Genomic DNA, 18,036 nt, shown 5'->3' on the forward strand with positions numbered 1-18,036 from the left:
TGTGTTCTACAATTAGAGAAAGCATATTATTTTGTCAGCTTTTACAGATAATAGAATAATTACTGACAATTGTAAGACAGAATAAGATCATTAGAAATGTAAACATCCCATTTCTGGTACCTGTGAAACACAGTGAGAGAAAAAGACACAAACAGACAGTGTCTTTTCATTCTACTTTGAGTTCTTTTCCCACAAAGTTGAACTTCAAAACCAACCAATGTCTCAACATGAAATTAGACAGGAAGGTGTAGTTGAAGGGAAGCAGGTTGTGGTTAAGGATGAAGGGGCCTCTTACCTCTCACCTCTCACTACCCATTCTTGGATGGAAGCGATGGGGTCATGGTTGGAGAATTAGGGCGCATTGAGTGATTATAGGGAGTGGAGATCTAATAGCCATTCCAGAGACATGGCTTCATGCTGACCAAGGTAAGGAACTAACCATTCCAGGGTATTTGGTGTTTTGAAAAGGCAGTCAAAAAGCTAAAGGAAGTGGGGTCATCCAGATAATAAAGAATGACAAAAGGACAGAAGTGAGGAAGAATCCAGGTTGAAAGAGCAGGAAGTAAAGTCAGTATGGTTGGAAATGAGAAATAGCGAGGGTCAGAAAATGCTGGTGGAAGTAGTTTTTTGGCTCTCTAACAACAACTGTTAGACAGAATACAAATTGAGAAAGAGGAGCTTGTAATAAGGGCAGTACAATATTTCTGTGGAACTTGAATGTTCATATAAACTGGACAAATCAAATCATCAGAAGTAGTTTGAAAAATTAGTTCATGGAATGTATTTAAGACAATTTCCTAGAGCAATATGTATGAAACCAACCAGGAAAGAGGCCATTTTAGATTTTGTTTTGTTAACAGGGTTAATTAGTAATCAGTTAGTAAGGGATCCTCTGTGAAGGAGTGATCATAATATGATGAGTTTTGCATTGAGCTTGAGAGTGACATATATAGCCTGAAACTAGAGTACTGAACTTAAATAAAAGCCTATTGCATAGGTACGAGGGGCTATGGTAGATTGGGAAATTAGGTTAAAAGGTAAGACAGTAAATGAGCAAGAGGAATATTTAAATAAATATTTCATAATTATCAACAAATTTACATTCCATTGAGAAATTAAAAGTCCATGGGAAAAGAGATCCATCTGTGACTTATAATATTGCGAAGAAGGGGAGTAAGCCTGAGGATTGGAGAGTTCTAGATACCAGCAAAGGAAGACCAAAAACATGGATAAAGAAGAACAAAATGGAATATGAAAATAAACTAGCCAGCATTATAAAAACAGTTTGAAAGAGCTTCTATGAGTAAATAAAATGGAAGAGAGTAGCAAAATTAAACATGGGTCCTTGAGAGACAAAGGAGAAATTATAATGGGGAATAAGAAAATGGCAGAGATATTAAGCAAATATTTTGTGCCTGTCTTCACAGTAGAAGGCACAAGGAACATACCCGAAATAGTGGGAAACCAAAAGTCTAATGACGCTGAGGAATATAAAGTAATTAATATTAGTAAAGAAAAAGTACTAAAGTTATAAATGGGACTGAATGACGAGAAATTCCCTGGACCTGAGTATCTACATCCTAGAGTTCTAAAAGAGATGGCTGCAAAAATAGTGGATTTACTGGATGTGATCTTGCAAAATTCTCTAGATTCTGGAACTATCCCTGTGGATTGTAAGGTAATAAATATAATACTGCTATTCTAGAAAGGGGGGAGAAAGAAAATGGGAACTACAGGACTGACATCAGTCATCAGGAAAATGCTGGAATAAAAACAGAAAATGCTGGAAAAGCTCAGCAGGTCTAGCAGCATCTGTGGCGAGAGAACAGAGTTAATATTTCGAGTCCATGTGACTTCTTCAGAGCTGAAGAGGAAAATGCTGGAATCTATTATTAAGGAAGCGATCATAGGGCACTTAGAAAATCATAATATGATTAGACACAGTCAACATGGTTTATGCAAAATAAATCACTTCAGATAAATCTATCAGAGTTTTTTGTGTATGCAGCAGGGTAGATTAAAGCTCCCGATAGGTCCTTTCCTTGCCACAGCACATCTTACCTGAAAGTACAGAAAAACAGAGATAGAACCAGAAGATAACAGAGAAAATAAGAGGTTGGAAAAGAGCAGCAGGAAAAAATAAAGAACAGAAATAAAGAACAGAATTCAGAAGAGAAGGGACAGAGTGGAACAGCATAGGAAGACAACATATACCATTTTCTCTGAGTTGCCATGTGCAATGCCACATAATATATATTATATATAATATATTTTCTTTATTCTTCCATGGGATGTGGGTATCAGTGGCAAAGCCAGCATTTGTTGCCAATCCCTAATTGCCTTTGAACTGAGTGGTTTGCTACATCATTTCAGAGGGCAGTTAAGAGTCAACCACATTGCTGTGGATCTGGAGTCACATGTAAGCCATACCAGGTAGGACTGGCAGCTTTCCTTCCCTAAAGGGCATCAGTGAACCAGGCGGTTTTTCACAACAATCTATGATTGTTGTGATGGTCACCACTACTGGCTTTATATTCCAGATTTGTTAATTGAATTTAAATTCTTCCAGCTCCTCTTTTTGGATTTAACCTAATTCCAGCCAACAGCAGCTTGCAACCAACCTGGGTTCCACGGGCACAGTCTTCACCAAGAGTGGCACACATCTGCAAAACCTCCTTAACTCTGCTTACGACTTTTGAACCCATGTCTCCAGAGCATTAACCTGAGCCTCTGGATTACTGGTCTAGTGACAATAACACTACACTACCAAATATATATAATAACATGACATATTATATGGAGTTACACTGAAAAGTTAAAATTCATATTTGGAATGGTGTTTTTGGAACCAGCATTTCTCTATCAACCATCTGAGATACAAAGAGACCAAAATTGATAAAATGTAGTTTTCTAACATTGTTATAAGTACTTCTGAGTTAAACTTGGTTTCAAACATACCAATGCAGATAGATTAGAATTTTCCTTCTCCTCAGCAGAAAATGCGCGTAAATTCATCACATTCACAGGAGGTCCATGGTGTTCTGTAAAGCTTTCACTTTAAACACGTTGGGTTTTTTTTTTCTTTGTACTGTGTTAAGATCTCAGTCAAGGCCAGTCATTTGTTTTAATGGAATGAATAAATCTTAAATCCCAGTTATTTACTGAAAAATGAAACCACAAGATTGCATGATTTGAAACATAAGAATTTTTATAGTACAAGAGTCAAACAAAGCAAACACTAAATACTATCTGAGGTAACCATGTAGGTAACCACCTGGGTTCTAAAACTCAGAATCGCCATAAGCTAAATATGAATTAACAGGCAAATTTTGGCCAATTATAAACTATAAGTTACACATTAAATGCAGATACAACTAAAGCAGATCTTACAAATTGATGCAGCAGTCCTCTCAGCATTTATGTCATCAAGCTCAGTCACAATGTCATTCAAAACTCTCTTCTTCATGAAGAATTTCAGCTGCTCTTCTAGAATTTAGCCTAATCCCCAACCAACATCAGTGTACAACCAACCTGGGTTCCATGGCCACCAGCCGGGAGAATCGGTTTTCTTTTTCAGTTTCTCTTTTCAAATTCCCTTTTCAATTAGAGTCTATCTCAAAAAATACAGGCTTTGAAGCTATGGATTCCATCACAACAGGAATAATTGCACTGCATTTGAAACATGAATCCTACCTCCCTCTCTCAACAGCAGATGCCTGACCTGCTGAGTATTTCCACCATTTTCAGTTTGTAATTTCAGGTCTTCACTGAAAATGGCACCCATCTGCAGAACCTCCTCAATTCTGCTTTTGAAGGATGGTGTAGATCCAGCAATGTAATCTTCAAGTAACAGAAACAGCTGTAGCAACTGTATATTTGTCTACTGTCAGCATCTGGATCTAGCCTCCATCTTCCTCAGCCTTCCTGTACTGCATTGCTAGAATCATCATCTGAGCTTGGACAACTTTGGTTTCCTTTTATCTGGTTTCATTTAGTCTCCCCACAAATTTTGGTTTCAGTCTCAGTTTCAGTCTTTGTTGCCTTAGAAACTGGGAGGATCGGTTTTCTTTTTTGGTTTCTCTTTTCAAGTTCCCTTTTCAATTAGAGTCTGTCTCAAAAAATACAGGCTTTGAAGCTACAGATTCCATCACAACAGGAATAGTTGCATTGCATTTGAAACATGAATCCTATCCCCCACTCTCAACAGCAGCTGCCTGACCTGCTGAGTGTCTCCACCATTTTCAGTTTTTAATTTCAGATTTCCAGCATCTGCATCATTTTGCTTTTGGTGTTGTATTTGGTTCGATCTGCACCTACCATGCACATTCTTGGTACTTTTATTGAGCACAAAGTGAAACAACTGGGACAAGGATCAAACATTAGAGTTGGTCATCTGATTATCTAACAATAAATCATTCTCAATTTCTAATCTATTTCTATAGCAAGTACCTATAAAATCCTCTTTAAATTGCTTGAATATAGTACTAGTGCTATATAAACTAATAACAGGGTAAATAAATGATAGATGTTAATTTGTATTTTAATTGTTGCTGGTATTAGAATTATCTCAAATATGAATGCTTTTATTTATATTAATCTTTCAACCAAATATTATGAATATATATCAGTGCAAGTAACTTGGACAGACAAATATGCATCTACTGATAACTGACAGGGGTATTTTGACTCAACAATCTTTTTGATATCTGTAAATGTTTCATCTCTTGATACTGTGTTCATTGTCAAGTACATGTGTATAAATAGAGAAGCCAAGTACCCTTCAGTGGCATATTTTGAAAACCCTCAGATGTGTAAAGGTGAATTATGGCAGCTGTAGAAACTAGATGAGTCTACAAGCAAAAAAAAAAACATTTGAATTTATATTGCTGCCTATACAGCACTGTGGGTGTACCTACACCATATGGACTGCAGTGGTTCAAGAAGGCGGCGGTTCTCAAGAGCAGTTAGAATGGGCAATAAATGCTGGCCTAGCCAGCGACACCCACATCCCATAAGTGAATTAAAAAAACACTCTCTCAATGCGGAAAAGTTCAGCTCTATCATTTATGTGACCAGCATTTCTTTCTTTCTGTTTATATCACAAAATAAGTCTTGTTCACTAAAGGCACTTCAGAATGATCTGAGGCAGAACTTAATGTCAGGAATTTACGACTTCCATAAATAAATTCAATAGTGCAATCTTGAGGTTCATATGTAACATAGATAAATTGCTTAAGCTTTGATCTCCTGTTTTTTATTACTTCATCACAGCCATCAAAAGTGTTATTGCCTTGTAACTCCCTTCTACCTGTGCATTGTTCTGTATATAAACGTGCATTTAGAAACTGAATGGTAAAAGTCAAATCATAACAGCTGCAAACAAGGCCTGAGAAAAAAAAAACACATTTCCTGTTCTGTACTTCATTTGCACTGGAGTTCAGAGTCAGTTTGAATCATATTAACTCAGTTTGAATTTATTCTATATATTCTTTATGTATATTATAGATATCATAAACACGTTTGTATTATGTATTATGGATGATGGATAGTGTTAAATATATTATAAACCAAGGAGCAAGATTGGAAGATTCAAATCAAACTGTTTATACCATAGTAATGTCATGCAATCATAGAATTGTTACAGCATAGAATGAGTTCATTCAGCCCATTATATCTATGCCAGCTGTTTATAAGAGCAACTCAGCTAATCTTACTCCCCTGCCTTTTCCCTGCAGCCTGCAAATCTTTTTTATTTAGGTGTTTATCCAATTCCCTAGTCACAATTGCATCCGTCACATTCTCACACAGTGCATTCCAGATCCTAACCACTCCCTGTGCAAGGAAGTTCTTCCTCATATCGCCATTAGGTCTTTTGCCAATCACGTTGAATTAGTATCCTCTGGTTCTCAACTCCTCCACGAATGGAAACAGTTTCTCTCTATCTACTCTTTCTGGACTCCTCATCACTTTGAACACCTCTATTAAATCTCTTCTCACCCTTATTTTGTTAAGGAGAACAGGCCAGCTTCTCCAATCTATCCCTGTAACCAAAGTTTCTTATCCCTAGAGCCATTCTCATAAATCTTTTATCAGCTGCTCGAAAGCCTTCAAAAATTTGAGATGGGGCACGTCTTGTTGAAACTGCTGGGATTAGCCCACAGGGGATCTCTGTCATTGACCCCATTGGACCTACTAGACTGGCTGGGGAAGTTTCCCTGACTTACATCCAATGGGAACTGTCTGCGTCTAAGGTGGCTGTAAAAGAAGTCCAGATGAAGATTGCTCGGCTAGGATGGAGGGTTCCAAGTCCCCATCTCTTGACTCAATAGTGATGTTTGTAAGGTGCCCAGTTTTAATATCTTTATAAAAAATGGCATTCTTCCTCAGAGTTCCAGGCTGAAGTCAGGCCTCGACCCCAGATGATGCTGATAATCATTAGTTGTCATGGAGCTATACTTGTCCTTACAAGGCAGACTAGTCCATGTCTTTGCTGACTGCGTCTTGCAGTTCCTCTGATCTGAATAGCGTTGGACGTGAAGCCTAATATGAACTTTTTAATGGGTGACCCTCACCTGGTGTTGGCAGAATAAAGTGAGCTGTAAGGTGCTCATTATCATCTAATTTCAATGCTTCTACTTACCAAAAGTAGAACCATTCTTTCTCTTTTTTGGGGCCCGCAGGAAACTACTGTGCACTGTAAAATGTAGAAAAAAATAGTATTTCAGGAGAGGAGGGAAACATATTGAAATAAAAGCAAAATACTGTGAATGCTAGAGATCTGACATAAAAACAGAAAATGCTGGAAATACCCAGCTGGTGTGGAGCGAGAAATAGAGTCAACGTTTCAAGTCCAATATGACTCTTGTTTGGAACTGAAAAGAGGCAGAAATGTAATGGGTTTTTTCCTGTTGTAAAAGTGGGGGAGAGGCAGCTGGAGCAAAACAGAAGGTCAGAGATAGGTTAGAGAGTGGGGGACATAAAATGGCAAAGATGTCATGGAAAACAGGCAAAGGGAGTGGTAATGATATTATTAAAGACGCAAAGATTGGTCAGAGTATGTGTTAATAGCAAAAGAAAGGTGTTAAAACAAAAATATTGAGCTAGGTGGTGGGGGAGATGTTAAGAATAAGAATGAGCACCTTGTACATGGAAACAACATGCTTGGATTGTGATATAATTAAATCATTCCATAGAAATCAGAAAATCTTAAGGAAGCATAGATTTGTTGGATCATTTGTGGCCATATTCACATAAAGTCAGGATATAAAAGGGAAATTGTCTAATTTGGTACTCCTAGCAAGAAACATTGTTTTTGGCAGTGTACATTAGAAAATCACAGTTGGGAAAAGTTGGAAAATTACCCCTAGAGTTTTACATCCTTTCAAATCTATAGATTATTGTGATTTGACAAGGAGCTGTTAGTATGCCTCAAAATCTGACTTAAAAAAGGTGCATAGGCTATTCTTCATCACAAGTGTACTAGACAATTTACGCATTAATAACATTAAACTCACCATTATTTTGCAGCAAATTCTGGCCTATTTGTTTTTCTGTCTTCTTTTATTCTTCTGTGTCCAATGGAGTTTTATCACTAAGAGTAATCAAGTCTTACTACATTCAGCAAAAACATAATAAAAATGAAGGGCTTTAGATAAAGCTGTAATATCTGAGGTAATTCCTTGCCATTAAAAGATCAATGATAACAGCATCCCCAACTGGTAAGTGACAACCAAGTGCTAAAATGAACAACACAGATTAGGTTGGATCTATGTTCAGTTTTTCCCTATGTCAAATTACTTGAGCTTAGCCAGGATGGCAGTGGCGATGCTGTAGTAGGCCTTAGCATAATCCTTCAATAAGTAAAAGCACTTCCTGCTGTAACAGTAGGCCATGAACATCAAAAAGTCCCAGCTTTTATTTCTTAAGAGTCAAATTTAACCCATGCTACCCACCACACCCCCACCCCGCACCATCCCACTGTAATTGTGATCACTGCCAGTCTTTTCGCTCACTGCATTTAAATGGCTGAGGAACTTGCTGGTGGGTGCGGAAGGCGTCAGACAGCCCTCCCACTTTTAGGCCTTTTGAGGCTCTTTTGTGGCCAGTTAATGGCCTCATTCCACCAACGCCGCTATTTTATATGCAGTTACCCTAGCGGTTAGCCTGGCAGATTTCACTGCATGAGCTGCTGTTGGGAGAAAGGTGGGGTATCTCCTTTCGGGGTCCCCTGTGTACGTCAGGTGCACTCCCTTCCAAGATCATACCCCAGCTTTAACCCTCCACCTTGGCCTCTCAAACCCAGACCACCCCCCGCCACACCCTCCCCTATCTTTCTGCCAAATACGCCCAGCCAAAATCCGAGACTTACTTTTAAGTCCAGGCTCCATCAGTCTTCTCCTCCAGGGACTGGTTGTTGTCCCAGCAGTGGCCGCCAATCAATCCTGGCACTGCTGGGACGACAGACCTCTCTAGGGTGGGGCTCCCTCCCAGATGGAGGCGGTATTCTCACCCTGAAATGATTAAGGCTGCTCCCAGCGTAATATTGCTGCAGAGTAGCTAGGTTTCTGGTGGGCGGGCTGATGACTGACCTTTTGGTCTGGTAGGGCAGGGAATACAGCATCCCATAAAATCCAGCACGTGGAACTCTGTGAAAGACAGGCACGGCTTTGGGTAGCGACTGTACACTCAAGAACTTTGGAGAAGAAAGGGAAGTTTGAGATGGGATGATTATTTGCAAGGACTCAGGGGTCAAGAATATTTTTTTTGAGGAGACAGGTGGTGACAGCAGATTTGAAGGAGAGTGACTAGTTATTAATTGTATAAATTAAGGTTAAGTGCCTATAGGTGGGGAGCAGGCATTGGATAATTATTTGTGCACTAAAGAGACTAACTGGAGTGCATTATCACGCCTCATAACGAAATTTTAATTTAAATTTCCTTTGCTATTTTTGCCTAAGAGGTTGTTAATCCTTTAAGGGGGGGGTTGTTAATTAGTTTATTTTGTTTATTAGTTAAAGAGAATAAAGAGACACTGGCCATAAACAGAGCCAGGCAGCGGGCGATTGAGGGGGTTGTTCAACTCAGCTGCCTGCCTCTCTTCCGCAGCTACGTTCATTCCCCGGAGAATTTCCATCAATACCCTTGACGCCTTCCGCAACTGGTGGGCACCACAGGTGCTGGAATAATTATCAGCCCCAAAACGACATTTTAATTTAATTTTGATAAGTTTCCTTAGTAGTTTATTTTACAGTGCCCCTTTAAGGAGTAGTTAATTGGTTAATTTTGTTTATTAGTTAATTAATGCTCAAAATCAAGTAACAAGACACTTATTGACACTGGGCTGTTGTAATGTTGGGAGCTATATATTTGTGATGTCTCATTTTGTGAATAAGTCTAAGAGGAGAGTTTTTTCCCTGTCGTGGAGGCTGAGCGGGAGTGGGCGTGGGCGGGCGCGCAGCCAATCGCCGCCCACGATCAGCTGTGCGCTGCCATTTTATGTGGACGGGCCAATTAGGGCCTGCTCAGCGCTCCCTGTGGGGACAGGGGGAGGAGGGAGAGTCGGGGCCCGCGCTCTTTCACACGTGCGCAAAAGAGCGTAGAAATCTCCCCGAGGCATGGAGCTGCTTCAGAGATATTAAAGTCATTGTGAAAACCTGAAAAAAAGATTTAAAAAAATTATTCGGACATGTCCCCTCATCTGACAGTGTCACACGAGCTGGGACATGTCTATGAATTTTATTTAAAAATTTTGTTAAGGTTATAAAACCTTCATGAAACCTCATCCCACCTGTGGATGAGGTTCCATGAAATCTGCCAAGGCCGCCTGGGCTCTTTGCCTGCCCACCAACCTTAAAGTTGGACGGGCAGCCCTGAGAATCAGTTTAATTACTCAATGGCCTTAATAGGCCTTTGACAGTTTGGCGGGCGTGCAGCCGACTCTGCTGCGTGCGCGCCGAACTGAGGATTGGAATGATGTGCAGTGATGTCGGGACGCAGGCCCAACATCACCACGTGTCATTTTACGTATTGGCGAGTGGGGCCCACTGCCGCACGCTGACCGGAAGTTTCAGGCCCTGGTCTCCTCTTTCACCAAGGAGAACCATTAACAATATCAGCTATGTGGTCAGTGGAAGCTGAGTGGTCAGGAGTTCAGTGGGAATTGGTTTGAGGGAGCAGCAGGTGGGTCTCACAGACGAGATGACCCTGGAAAGAGCATGAGGGGAGGAGAGAAACTTGAGAAAGACACAAACTCAGGGCTAGGGCAGGAGGAAGGTATCTTTAGAGTAACTGGCTTGGTTAGGCATTGGGAAGGGAGGGAAGTGGCAGAGGCAACTGATTGGATGGTCCAGGTTTTAGTGTCAAGGAATTTCATAAGCTGTTCGTGCTTGTTGGCAGTGAGAGCAGAGGAAGAAGGGAAGAGGGGTTTACAAAGAAGTTTTGCAGTACAGAAGCCAAGAGTTACTTTTGCATTCCAGGATGTTTTATGTGATCCAGCCGGATCTGAAAGTGAATGGCTAAGCCAGTTATCTGCCAAATATATTTAAGTCTGCATCCCTTAAAGTCTTAAGGCAGTAGAGATAAGGGCTGTACCCAAGCCCTGGAAAAGAGGGGTGCAGACGGTGCCAAACACAGGCCCCTGGAGGCTAGGGGTGGGGAGGGCTAAGGCTCAGTGTTGTAAATGGTGTCCGGACTAAGCTGCAGATCTGAAAGACCAGCTTTTAAAAAAAATTAGAACCGTCGGCCTGACAGTTCCAATTTTCTTTAATCCTGTCTTTCAGATTAGTTTACTGACAATTGCTGCGAAAAGGAACTGCTGTTGCTTCTGATCTTTGGGCAGCTTCATGGTTCCGATTTGGTTTTGAAAAGCCTGTCAATAAACCACAGGGTTGGGGGGGAGGTGGGATGCAGGTAAAGATGGTCACTTTTAAGGTTTAGTACCACAAAATTAAATACTGTATACTTCTCAAAATTCTCTTTTGAATTTAAGCCAGCATTTAAACAGCGGCCTAAATTTTCATTCTGGCCTAAGGTAGACACAATTCTGATGACATGCTGTACTGATGTACCAGAGAGTTGAGAACCTTGGGCCTCATCAAAATAAATGTAAGAAGCTAAAAACCGGGATTGATACAAAACAGGCCTGTTTTATTACTCTTGCAAAGTTTGGGAATGAAATCCCTATTTGTTGCTAGGAAATTGCTTAAAAAAAGGCTTTAAAAGTCTCTACTCCATCCTAGGGTCACACTAGATAGACTGTAAATTCACATAATTTGTATGACAGTTTCTGGGGGAAGGGGAAACAACCTAGTTCTTGAGTTAAGGCTGTACTGAATTTAAGTATCATGTACCATTCTTCTCTGAAAAATTCAGATCAGCAATTCAACCTATGTTTTTGCTGAGCTGCTGGTAGATGCCTGATTGAAAAATCCTGGGGATAGTGTCATTTGTGTAAAAGGGGCAAATGCCATTTATAGTGTATTATGGGTTGGTGCCAGAGAAGTCAAAATAGTAAGGTTGTATTAGCTACAGCACTGATTGTTTTATAAATTAGTGATTTCTTTGTAGCTACTTTCTTAACATCAATTGATTGCCCTGTAATTAATTATCCTTAGAGAATGAGCATGGGGCCTCCAGTTTCTAACTTCCCGCTTGCCCACCGACCAAAATATTGCACGAGTGTGGGATGATGCCAGGACACTTGCCTTCATCCTCATGCGCTATTTTACGCTTGAGTAGGTCAGGTGCGCGCCCACATGCTGAGGTAAAAATTCTGCCCATGGACACAATTGTGAACCATTTAGTCTTTGTTCTCTGGCCTCTTAAAAGGTGTGCTTCACAGAGATACCTGAGGACTCCAGTGCTTCTCAATGACAGTGAAGGCATATGTTGTTCACTTATTCCACTTTGTTGCTCAGGAATAATTTGATCTTTCCACCCTATGAGATTACTGATAAAATAGAATCCAGTTACACTCCTTGTATCAAATAGTAATATTGAATAATGTCATGCACCTAGGCAGGAGAAAGTCTTCTAATTCTTATAAATAATTAATGGGATATTTTCCTGTCAAATTAACAGTATTACACGATGCTGTTAAAGTAAAATTTGTATCCTTTGGTTTGTTTAATAGTTGCAGTGGGATCACCTATAGGGCACACACAAATTGACACTATTATATTGTTGCTGCTCTTAATATTAATGACTCATGCTGCATATATATTAGACAATATTTGTAACAAATGCCAACAATGGGAATTATAATTTTATTAGGACCTCTCTGTGATTGTTGGTGAATTGATTGATGAAGCTTGAAAGGAGAAAAAATATTATGCATGATTGAGAGGAAGGATTAAAGGGGGAATGGGGAGAATATGGGGAATGGGGCTTGGAAACAGGAGAAGTACCAGGGCTCACGGTTTCTTGGCCTGGCCATACCAGATGTGAAAGAAGGTAATAGCTTTAATGAGGAACAGGATATCAAAGGTGGAGATGTGATGGTGGTGGAGCAGACTGATAGTTGCAGCAAGCTTAACAACCAGGACGAGCAGCAGGTGGACAGGTTAAAACACAATAGGTGAAGGGGGCGGCTCATAGACCTGAAACGTTAACTCTGTTTCTCTCCATGGATGCTGCCTGACCTTCTGGTATTTCCACCAATTTTTTGTTTTTCCTCATGTAGAATCTTTTCGGGATATTTCTGAGAAACAGTGCATCAATAGTCTACACCTCATCAGGCAGATTTATGTAGCCTACTGCAGCAGGACATGCTCCCTGCTGGACCACAGGGACATGATTGCCATTGGCTGAAGTCATCAATGTCCTTAACATATTTTTCTTTTATTGCCTGGGGCTCTTTCCAGGCTAGCACAGGGGACATCACCTACATCTTCCAGTCTGCAGCACACGGCTGCATCAAACTAGTCACTAAATCTCCATAATAAAAACAGAAAATGCTGGAAATGCTTTGCAGCTATGGCAGCATCTGTGGAGAGAGATCAGAGATAATGGCCCTGATCTTCCAGGCCCTGGATTGTCGCATGACTCCTGGTTTCATTTAAGTTTGAAAATGGCAAAAAACTTTCCAGTAAATTAGCACCAACCAATTTACCTGCAATATTGTGTTATTTCTATCCACACAAGTGGGCTTTGTCAACAGGAAAATTACACTTTGCATTGAGTGATAAATATTTTCTCAATTCAAATTGCAACAAACCACACTTATCCATGCCTAGCATGGAGCTTATAAAAGGAGAGCAATGTTCTGGAGATGCCGGAAATCTGAAAGGTCAGGCAGCGTCTGTGGAGGGAGAAAAAGAATCAACGCTCCACAATCTGCAGCAGTTCTGAGGAAGGGTCCCTGACCTCTGTTTCTCTCTGCACAGATGCCACCAGACTTGCTGTGCATTTCCAACACTTCCAATTTCTATTGGAGCAAAAATAACCCTTTTTTCCAGCCCTCCAAAAAGCAGTCTTGTGAGCCCCTCATTCCCCTTCAGCAAGAAACCCAGCAGCAGCTGCCTGAGATCTGGTTTGGCACAACATTAAACATGAATTTCAAAAGATAGATCAAGTATGAAGAAAGCATAAACAACTTGTTGGGCAAAATAATCAAAGTTAAAGCAATAAATTAATAATTTTAAAAAATGAGTAATTAATAAAAATGACCATTAAAAAGCGCCAAGCAGCAGAACTAACTAATGAAACCTTTTTGCTTAAGAAGCAGAGCTAGATAAAGACAGACTAGGCTCCAAGTCCTGGACACTAAGGAAGGGCTGAGGGTGACCCGGTCTGAGATAAGGAATTGGGTTTAACTAACACTGATCTTGCGTTCAGCTCTGGTGGTGCACACTCCGAGTTGGCCTTGGCGGAATTGAAAGAGCAGCTCGTAGGTGGGCTGCCTTTCAGCCTGGGTTTTCCTCCTCCTGGCCCGATGTGTGGATATGTTTTTGGGGAGGGAGGAGGAGGGAGAGGGTGTTTTTGTGCGTGTGTGCACATAAGTGTCTGCACTGAGCAGCCTGTGTGTTTGTGTTCAGCTCAGGGTTCCCTCTCTCACATGCACTGTCTCTCACACTCTCACTCACTCCCTTCTTCCCTCACTCATTCACTCCCTCCCCCCAGGCCCAGATGTCTTTTACCAATTTGAAGCCTACTGTAACCCTGCAATGTAAACATTCAGATGTGTATTGATACTTGTGCTGTGGTACCGCCTATAACTAAATGCACTGAGTCATGTTTAACACCACTATTTCCTCCAGAGTGTCTTACTAGTTCCACTCTGGGTACTTCCTTGTCCATTTTATTGAGCAGACCAGTAGTGTAAGTGCAGTTAAACAGAGGAGCTTTAAAGTGGATGCCACATGTGTTTCTTTTTCCTACAAATTGACAGGTAGGTAGATAGCGTTCAAAGGCATCACAATTACTCCTGTGGTACAAAAACCAGCTGATTTTATCGATGAATTTTTGGAGATTAATATCATTGAAGAGGAGTTCGGAACAGTTATGAAGGTGGCAAGAGGGAGGAGGTTGGGTCAGGAATGCCCCGAAACCACACCATTGAAAGGAAGGAGGTCAGGTTGGGAAGGGCCCAGCACAGGGGCCACACATCATCAAGAAGGAGGAGGTCAGGTCATTGAGAGGGGAGAGGTCAGGAAGAGGCGATTGGGGGTAGAAGTGAGGTAGAGATACCTTACCTGTGCTCCAGCAGCCTCTAGCTAGGTCTGAAGTGAAAAAAAGTACCAACATTCAAGTTTGAACAGAAACAGAACTGTCCTCACACGTCCCAACATAAGGTAACCAAGAAAGGAGGGACTGGGAAATCCAGCATGTCCTACTCAGCCAATGATTGCTGTTGTTCAGAATACCAGCAATCTTTGGCCAAGTAGCCTGTCATTCAGGATGATATACATGCCAGATTGGCTGCTATGGACACTGACCAACCAGATTGACAGGCTACTTGTCCAACAAGCTCCCCCCCACCCAGAGCACAGGGCCCAGTGTTTCGCACCTTGTGCACACCCCCTCTCCTGGAGCCTGGAACGGAGCAGATATGCTGACATCCAGGGAGAGGGCAACGCATAATCTTGCTGCACCACTGCCACTTACATGGACCTAAGGCTCATCATTTCCACTGATGTGAGGGAGGAGCACATTGCAGGAGATGAATGATTCTTTGAAATCCCCTAACTAATCAGTCCACCTATCTCTCCAAGCTGGAGCTTAAAAGCTGAATAGCAGTGGTTTGTGGTTCCATCAGTGGGAAATAGCATTAGCTTCTGTTTGGGGCCTGGCTACAGTGTCTTTGGAGCTTGTCACATGCCCCAAGGTAGACTTCAGAGTGCTCATGGCATGCAAGAAGATATCACATAAGCTGAAAGCAGGTTCCTCAATAATTTTAGCCATGATGCTGAAACATCCTTGGCAGTTTGTAATACCTTGAGTTACTGATTTTCTTCTCTAAAAGTAAACCTTGTTCATAAAATTTGTAGAGATATATTAAGGACAATTTAAATATGACATTGCAGAAAATGCAGTACAGCTCAATTTATTTAAATAAAATACATGACATGCTGTGTTGCCAAACAACACATCACTGGTTATATTTACCATTTACATTTATATTTCATGTCAAACATTCTCTCGTGCATACAAGAGGTTTCACATATTTTCCAATTCCTCAGGGTACTCTTGTGGGAGGGCTTTAGACTGTGGTCTTTCCCCATTCAGCCTTCGTGGTGGCTGTCCCAAGCTTTACTGTGTCCCTCAGTGCATAGCCCTGGACCTTGTAATGTCTCAGTCTGCAACACTCAGTCATCAGCAGCTTGTTGTGCTGGAAGACCAGCAGGTTTTGGGCAGACCAATAAGCCTCTTCACTGAATTGGTGGTCCTCCAGATATGTCTTAGGTGCGTCCTTCAGGATAGTCCATAGAGCACGGAGTCCTCCCTAACGGAGATGCTCAGGTACAACCTTGATAAAAAACCAGTGCATCTCTTTCCAAATCTTTTTTGCAAAGGCACATTTGAGGAGGAGGTGGTAGGCAGTCTCTTCCCAACCTCAGCCACCTCAAGGGCAGCATGAGGTGGCAGAGATGCCAGTGTGCATGAAGGATCTGACAGGGAGTCCCCTTCTCAGCACCAGCCAAGTTGGTGCTTGTTTGAAAGTTCTAACGATGAGGAATTCTGTCAAATGACTTTGACAGTCTGCTCAGGGAACTATCTGACAGGATCCACCATCTCCTTTTCCCACAGGGCCTTCAGGACGCTACATGCAGATCACTGCCTGATGGACTTGTGGTCAAAGGTATTTTTCTGCATGAAATATTCTGCAAGGGACAGATGGGACGGCATGGTCCAAATGAATGGAATGTTCCATGGCAACGTGGCCAGAGCCTCCTTCGTGACACTGTGAACAGATAGAACCTCAGTACATGGTGACACTTTGGGCTGAATTTTACCAGCCCCTGGGGATGGGCAGGGAGGTGGGTGGCGCGTGAGGGGGACCTATAAGATGATGAAGGAAGGAGCAGGTGGAGTGCCTGTCATCTTCCCGCTGCCATGCCATCTTGCCAATGACAGGAAAGGTGGCGAAAGGCCCCCCTGACCAAAGGCAAATTGAGCCATTTAGGTGACCAAGTAACAATCACCGCTAGAATTTTACTCATGATGGGTGAACCACATGGGCAGTCCAACTTGTGAACACTGACAGGCTTGGGGGTTGGCCCTCCTATACGGGCACTCTTTGGCCCATGGAGGGGCACCCCATAGCAATGGCATCACCTGCCCTCACAAACCACACCTTCACCTTCACAGCGGCTTATCTGACTGGCCCTGGTGCCCCCACACCACACTCTACCTCGTTGGTAGAGCAGTGTCCTTCCATGGCATCCTTTGTTTACCAGGTGCAATCCCAGTACAGGCTTCTGCTCCTGGTAGTGCTGTTGGGACAGTTGAGCTGCTGGCCCTCTGATTGACTGGCAGCTCCTGGGGGTGGGCAGCCATTTTTAATAGGGACAGCCATCCTAGCAGCACCAATGAATTGACCGGCCCACTTAAAATATGGCTTCTGGTCCCACAGACTTCCGCAGCAGGGGTGACCCTGCTTCTGAGACCATCTCCAGAACCTCCACTGTCAGGACACCATTCAGACCTTAGTGATTGTGTAATGAGGGTCTATGCACAACTTAATGCAGTCACACATAAAGGTTGCCATCAGGATGAAGGCAAAGTTAGGTAGGTTTTTTTTCCTTTTTATCCGGAGATTTGTATGATGTAACCTTGTGGAAACAGTCCATTTTTGAAGTGCAACCGATGCCGCTGGTGTTGAGGGTTTGCTGCTCCGTCTGAAAAAGGAACAGGATACTGAATGTTCCCCTTCAGCCTTACTGCTCTCCCTTTTTCCATGCACAGCTCTTCTGCAGAAAGACAGGGTGCAAGTCAGTTAGCATCTACTGAAAAGGAGGTTGTGTACGTGAGGTGTTTCTGCATGTTGTGCATATGCTGAAATGGAGCAGAAGCAAGACACATGCTGGATGGTGAGGCATTCAATAGAAAGCATGTAGCTGGAGTACAAATTGGAGTCATTAGAGAAGGTCCTTGTTCTACAATAGCTATCATGTGAGAAGTGAATGCTGTAAATGGCTACTATAATAGCAACTAGCAAGAGATGCATATGTGTTTCGTGTACAGTAACGTGCCCATGTGGAAGGTTTGATGCAGAGGTGGGAATTGTTCAGTGTTGGAGGAAGTGGTGGCCAACTGTTGCTAGGTTTTATGGACAGAAATGGGAAAACGGAGAACTCATCCTTGCTGCTCTCTTGTCGTCATTAAAATATTAACACAATCCTACAATCTTACCCAACTCTCCTGCTGTGGCACAGAGTGGCTGATTATAATAAAAATCAAGCTTTAAGATCACCATTTAATTAAAGGGAGTCGCTACAATATCATTGGCAGGAGAGTAAATATTAATGGGGAGATAAGTAGTTTTCCGAAATAAATTAAGGGATTTTTGACCCAAAGGTCAAACATTCAGTATTGTAT

Source organism: Carcharodon carcharias, chromosome 21 (genome assembly GCF_017639515.1).
Source record: "Carcharodon carcharias isolate sCarCar2 chromosome 21, sCarCar2.pri, whole genome shotgun sequence".
NCBI classification, from domain to species: domain Eukaryota; kingdom Metazoa; phylum Chordata; class Chondrichthyes; order Lamniformes; family Lamnidae; genus Carcharodon; species Carcharodon carcharias.